At 51.2% G+C, this 6,550-nt stretch overlaps 1 long non-coding RNA gene across 1 annotated transcript; it reads right to left on the minus strand.

Moving 5' to 3' along the window:
• Positions 1–2,854: 2,854 nt before the first annotated feature.
• On the minus strand, positions 2,855–4,332 carry LOC139837492 (uncharacterized). The gene is made up of 3 exons (XR_011753971.1): positions 4,223–4,332; positions 3,990–4,123; positions 2,855–3,097 (listed from the first exon to the last, which is right to left on the minus strand). It is a non-coding gene; the product is annotated as an uncharacterized lncRNA (long non-coding RNA).
• Between the last annotated feature and the right edge of the window lie 2,218 nt (positions 4,333–6,550).

Consider the following 6,550-nt stretch of genomic DNA (forward strand, 5'->3'; position numbering starts at 1 on the left):
CTTTCTCGTGGCTTCTCGAAGATAACTGGCCGTGGGCCGCAGTCAAGTTGTGCCACATGTGCTTCGTCTAATCCTGGAGCACAAAACTCCGCTGGAAGGATGAACACCATGTTTGTACCAGCCGATGTCTCATCATCGGCTTTCCTTTGCTTGGGGCGCCACTCCATCTTTTGTGGTCGACCCTCTTCATCCAGGGTTCGTTGAATTTTCGCGTCCAGATCAGGCCGCGCCTTCCTTAACGTGTGCAGGTATAACCTTTCGGCTTCCTCCAAACCACGTAGTCGCTGAACCCTACGCTTTTGGGAATGGCTGAGTCCATCAGGGCACCACCTTGGCCGGTGGTATTTATCTTCTTCTTCTTCATCGTCATCTTCTAACTCCTCGAAATCTTCCACCCGAGAGGACTCAGCTTGCTTGTTCCGAGATGGGAGAGGTCCTAGACGCTTGAACACTGACACGTCTCCTGTGCTCTTCTTTTTCTGTCTACATTCTGGGCAGTTGCCGATTGTAGGCAATCGGCTCATTCCTGAATCCCAGCAGTGTTTGAAGAAGGGACAGTCCCAGTGCTTGTCCATGTCGTCTTGCTCTCCTGACTTGTTCTTGGCATGGCGCTCATATCTCTCCTCGTCTCGATCATGCCGATGATGTCTCCTGGCGTCCTGGCTAGCCAGACGATCTCTTTCGTCACCGTCGTCGTATCGTCGGCGTTGGTCGTACTGACTCACATATTTGTTGAGGAGATGATCAGAGAGAGGTCGTTGATATCGCACATTCTTCACTTCTCCCTCTGTGATGTAGCGCTTGCCATCGTGTCGGAGCCGATCGTGCGGAACGGCTTCTTCCTTGTCCTTGCTACGAGAGCGGCTGCCCTCGTCTCTGTCCTTACCAGAGTGGTGCCCAGGCCCTACCATGTTAATGCTGAACGAGAAACCTGGCTGGCACCTCCCAGGGTAAGTGCACTCCACCATGTTAACGGCGGGGAAGGGGTGTGTGTCGACTTTCATGGCGTACTGGCTAATGATTAGACGCCCTTGTTCTATCGCCATTTGGATCTGCTGACGCCACACCCTGCAGTCGTTTGTGGTATGGGTGAACGTGTTATGCCATTTGCAGTATGGCTTTCCGTTCAACTCCTGTGCCGTGGGGGTTTTGAGGCCTTCGGGTAACTTTCGCTGCTTTTCCCTGAGTAAGAGGTCGAAAATTTGCTCAGCTTTGGTCACGTCGAAGTCGAACCCTTTTGGAGGACCTTGTGGCTTAACCCACTTGCAGGACACGGGGCTTGCCCCCCGAGTCCATTCAGCCACTGCTATCTCTTGATCTCCCGCAGAGCCTTCATCTTCATCTGCCTCAACCAGGACTACCGCACGCTTGAATTCGTCCTGGTACAAGTCTGGGTGGCGCTGTTCATATAATGATAGTTTCTGAACCATATGCGCCAGCGAAGGGTAGTCTGCTTGGGAAGCCATATCCTTGATCGGCGATGCGAGACCCACTACCGCCAACTCGACTGCTTCTTTTTCAGTCAAACGAGCCGAATAGCATCGGTTCCTAACGGTCCTGAAGCGCTGGACGTACTCTGACACTGTTTCTCCGCGCTTCTGACGTACTTGTGCTAGATCGGCAATGCCAGCCTCAGAAGCTTCTGAATGATATTGCATGTGGAACTGCTCTTCCATCTGCTTCCAAGTCCGGATTGAATCTGGTGGCAGCGAGGTGTACCATCCGAAAGCCGATCCTGTGAGGGACTGTGCAAAGAACCTCACACGTAGTTCATCTGATGCTGAGATCGTGCCCAGCTGCGCCAAATATCGGCTCACATGTTCGATTGAACTGGAGCCATCTGACCCACTAAACTTGGAGAATTCAGGGAGCCAATATTTGGGTGGTAGTGGGATCAAATCGTACTCGTTGGGGTACGGCTTGGAATAGCCGATTGCCCTCCTTTTCGGCACCATGCCGAACTGGTCTCTCAAGATTGTACTGATCTGATCCGCGGTGCTGGCTGCAGGAGTGGAGCTCTGAAGATTCGCTGGAGTGGCGTACTTAGCCAGCCACGCTTGCTTTTCAAGCTCTGAGCTAGCTGCAGGAGTTGAGCTTTGGAGGTTTGTTGGCGTGGCATACTTAGCTAGCCACGTCTGCTTCTCACGATCTGAGCCAGCTGCAGGAGTTGAGCTCTGGAGATTCGTCGGAGTGGCGTACTTAGCTAGCCACGTCTGCTTGTTAAGTTCTGATCCAGAAGCTCCTCCTGCTGTTCCGGAAGTCCCTGCTATTGTAGTCTGGTTCGTGAGTGCCCAGCTACTGCAGTCTGGCACGTATGTGCACGTGTATCCGTGAGGGATCTCCTTAGGCGCCTCAAACAAGAACTGGTAATCACTAGGGTCACCACCAATCTTGTGGACGATGAATGCCGGTGAACTCGGCACTTCTGGTGCTGCCAACGCGAATGACAGCGGTGGTCGGGACTGGAGTGGTATTTCTCCTTGGTGAGTCCCTAGAGCAGGTCCTGACGGAGAGTACTGATGCCTCCACTACTACAAATAGCCTTACCGCCGGCGCATGGAATTGGGCTACCGCCGGCGCCTTCGCGTTCGCCGGCGATCACCTCGCCGGTGGTAAGTGGCTACCGCCGGCACCTTCCGTTTCGCCAGCGGTAACATGATGTTACCCCCGGCGCTTTCGTGTATTCGCCGGCGGTATTTGTTACCCCTGGCGTTTAGCCTATTCGCCAGCAGTACTTTGCATTACCCCCAGCGCACAGGCCAATTCGCCAGTGCTATGTTTGTATAGGATTTAAAAAAAAAACAGGTCCATAAAGATCAAGTTGTCTCTTTATTTTATTTAAATAGAACAGGTATTATGTTACAACGCATTACAACGCACAGACCAAGAGTATGTTTAGAAAACACAGACTCCGGTGACGTCGTCCGTCTCAGCTCGCCGGTGACGTCGCCTTCTCGTCGCCAGCTCCGTCTCAGCTCGCCGAAGACGTTGCCCGTCTCAGCTCGCCAGCGATATCGCCCGAATATTTAGCTAGTTGTAGTAGAGGTCGACGACCTGCAGCTGACTCATCAGTAGGAGCATTAGAACACTTCTCTCCCTGAAGAAAAAAGAAGGAAATATCTTGCATCATGAATCCGGTATGCCAATAGGTCGTAGTTTCAGTATTAGCCAAACTGAGCAAATCAAATTAAAGATAGCATAGCTGAAAATGGTTGAATCAAACATACCATGCGAGAAAAAATATACTGAATACTACTGGAAAGGAACCGGAAAGTCATGCAAAAACAGAAATTATGATAGCTGTATTATGTAATCTAAACAGCAATCAAGGATGTCCAAAATTTATAGACTATTTCTCCAGGAGAATTTGAATGCAGTGATTTTCCATCATGCAGCTTCCCATCACATTCGGGCCTAATGATTTGGTATTGCAGTCTGGGACATGGTTAGGGGTTGATCTCTTTGGTACATGCAAGATTGATTTGCAATTACTAGGTTCATCTCTGTTTGCTTGTTAGGCCTCTATTAATTTTTTTGCTGCTCGGAGATGCAACTTATTTGAAACTAAAAATGGCAGTGCTTAAAGGATAATATCTGCACAAAGAATTAAACACACAAAAACAAACATACGAAGACACGATATATCAAGGGACCAATTCCATCATCAGAATTCACAATTTTAGACGTCTAGCATCCAAAATTTCGCCAGCATTACACACAATCGAACGCAGGAGCAGATATTGTGGTTTCATCAGGGAGCTAGCAACGGTGCGAACTTGACAAAAGCATCGACTTTGGTGTGAACAAGCACATACAGAACTACGCTTTCAGCTTTGAAATGGTAAACTATACCATGCAGGGCAGTTTTTTTTTATTGAATAGCAGGGATCGCTCCCCGCGCGGGTCCATTTACATGAAACGAAACCATACAGATGCAGAGCAGAGCAGATATTTCCTGACGCGTAGATCTATTAGAGATCGAAGGGTACCTTGGCGGATCTACAGCCGATGAACGGATCGCAACCCACGGGAGCAGGAAATGGGACGCGCGCCCCTCCCTCAGATCGCCTCCGAGCTCCTCTCCGCCGTTCCCTAACCGCTTCCGCACGCGAGCGCACACACACTGCATGGAGGAATCGCACCACCACGGACCAGACAAAGCAACCAGCAAAAATCCCCCCAAAAAAAACTCGGAAGCACGTAGCAACATTTCGCAACTCACCGATCCGACGAGGGACGTGTGTGCGGGGTCGTGGGGGAGCGGCGGACGGATGATCCTTGCGAGGCGGGCGGCCGGAAGTGGAGATCTGGCCGCTGCGGCGGGCGGTCGCGGCGAGAAGGGAGGGATGGGGCGGTGGAGGTGGGTGGGAGCTGATGGGGCGTCGTCGAGGGAATCTGGTGGCAGGGGCGGCCGGCGAGAAACACCATGGAGCGGAGCGACGGAAGAAAAGGGGATGAGTGGGGAATTTGGTGGCCGAGCGGATAGGATGGGGTGCGTCTCGGTCGTGGGGGTGGTATAGGCCAAATAACGCTGGCGAATTTGCTGGCGGCGGCGGGGCTATTTTTCCATCGCTGGCGAAAAGGATTCGGGGAGGCCGGCGGTAATTTCGGCCTGGTTGGCCCGTTCGAACTCACTTTAATTCCGGCGCGATCCAATCTATTTTGCCGGTGGTAGGAATTTTACCCCCGGCACTTTCGGATCAAACTCGCCGGTGGTAAAGCAAGGTCCATCTGGGTGATCTCGGCCCACCTTACCGCCGGCATTTCCAATTCCAATTCGCCAGCGGTAATGGCACTACCCCTGGCAACCCCATTTCAACTCGCCGGTGGTAATTTACCGCCGGCATCTTTAAATTGGACTCGCCGGCGGTAAGAAGTGCGGCTATAAGCCTTTTCCTAGTAGTGCTCATGATTTCCTGGATCACCCGAAGGGTGACACGCTCCAAAGTGTTCACCAGGTTCTCAGAATGGCGGTGTAGCGAATGAGCTACCATGAAATTAATCTCCTGACGCAGAGACCTGGTGCGTTCTTCTGAAGGGGTAGACAGGTCTACTCCATCGAGCGTGCCTTCAGGCGAGAACCCTTTCCACCTGATGCCGTGTGAGCGGGTCCTCTGGAAAGAGCCGATGAGGTCGGCTTCGAGGATAGCTTTGACCTCGTCATACTTCTTCTTGAGCTCCTCGGTCAGATCCTCGTACGTGACTGGAGTGCCTTCCGCCATCTCAGATGTAGATGGCGATGCAGATGATGTCAAAGACGGTCCCACCGGGCGTGCCAGAATGTGTTGGCATCCGAAACCCACCGGCGAGCAACGGCTGGCAACACGTAGAGCCGGGAACAACTCAGAGCTGCGGCTGGCCCTGGTCCCTCGAGCGACGGCCCGCAAAGCCTCTGGTACGCACGTCCGATGCTGGTGCAAGGGCGTGCCACCTGATCTATACCTGATCAGGAAGGTGATGGATTTGCTTCGCTTAGTTTCCTGCATGGCATACACGTAAACATTAAATACGAGCCTCGATCGGCTCTCAGGTTGTCCTGTGAATCGGCTCAAGGAGCCGATCCACCCATGGTTCGTATGAGGTCTACGATCACATGGTGGTCCTGCTTGATCGATATATAGCTAAAATGACCTACGACGATTTAGGGTTTTCACCGCATAATCGGAACATCCTACGCGTGATTGAGTCTGGCAGCCACGCACGGTGATAATAAACCAACCCTAGACAAGGCCTAAAAACCAACATGAAGTTGATCCCCGGAACATCTTGTCTAGGGCTAGCAAACTACACCCTACGTGCTACTGGATCCTTCAACCCGTTTGCAAGGCCTAACTATGCAGATATTAAACTAATCCTTGAAGAACAAGGAGCAATCATAACGGATCGGATCTACTAAATAATGATCAAGCAAGGTGCCGCCCTTACACCTAAGATAGGTGTAAGGGCGGCTAGACGTCTAAGGGTTGCATGGACAAAAGCATGTTACACGACGAAACAATGCTAACCCTAACACATCTATGATAACTACGTTGCTCGCCATCAACAAGGCTTCAGCACGAGCAACGCATGATAATCGAATAAACGCGTACTGCCTAGATCGCAAGATGCGATCTAGGCAGCATGATGCTTACCCGGAAGAAACCCTCGAAACAAAGGGGTTGGCGATGCGCCTAGATTGGTTTGTGATGAAGGTGATTGTTGTTTTTCTCGTAAACCCTAGATACATATTTATAGTTTGTAGACTTTCTAACGTGGGAATAATCCCAACCGTGCACGAGCCAAACTCTAACTAACCGACACGTATCTACTATGTTTACAGATACAAGGGCAAACTAGCCCAAACTTCGTGTACAAGGCCGGTTCACGTATTTCTTCCATGTATATTCTTCAAACCTAATCTTGATCGCGGCCCACCTCTAATCCGGTCAAATTCTGGTGATAACAGTTGCATAGAAAACAAAAAATTTCCTACCGCGAACACGCTATCCAAGCCAAGATGCAATATAGAAGACGGTAGCAACGAGGGGATATCGAGTCTCACCCTTGAAGA

The sequence above is a fragment of the Lolium perenne genome, chromosome 3, assembly GCF_019359855.2.
Source record: "Lolium perenne isolate Kyuss_39 chromosome 3, Kyuss_2.0, whole genome shotgun sequence".
Lineage (NCBI taxonomy): Eukaryota > Viridiplantae > Streptophyta > Magnoliopsida > Poales > Poaceae > Lolium > Lolium perenne.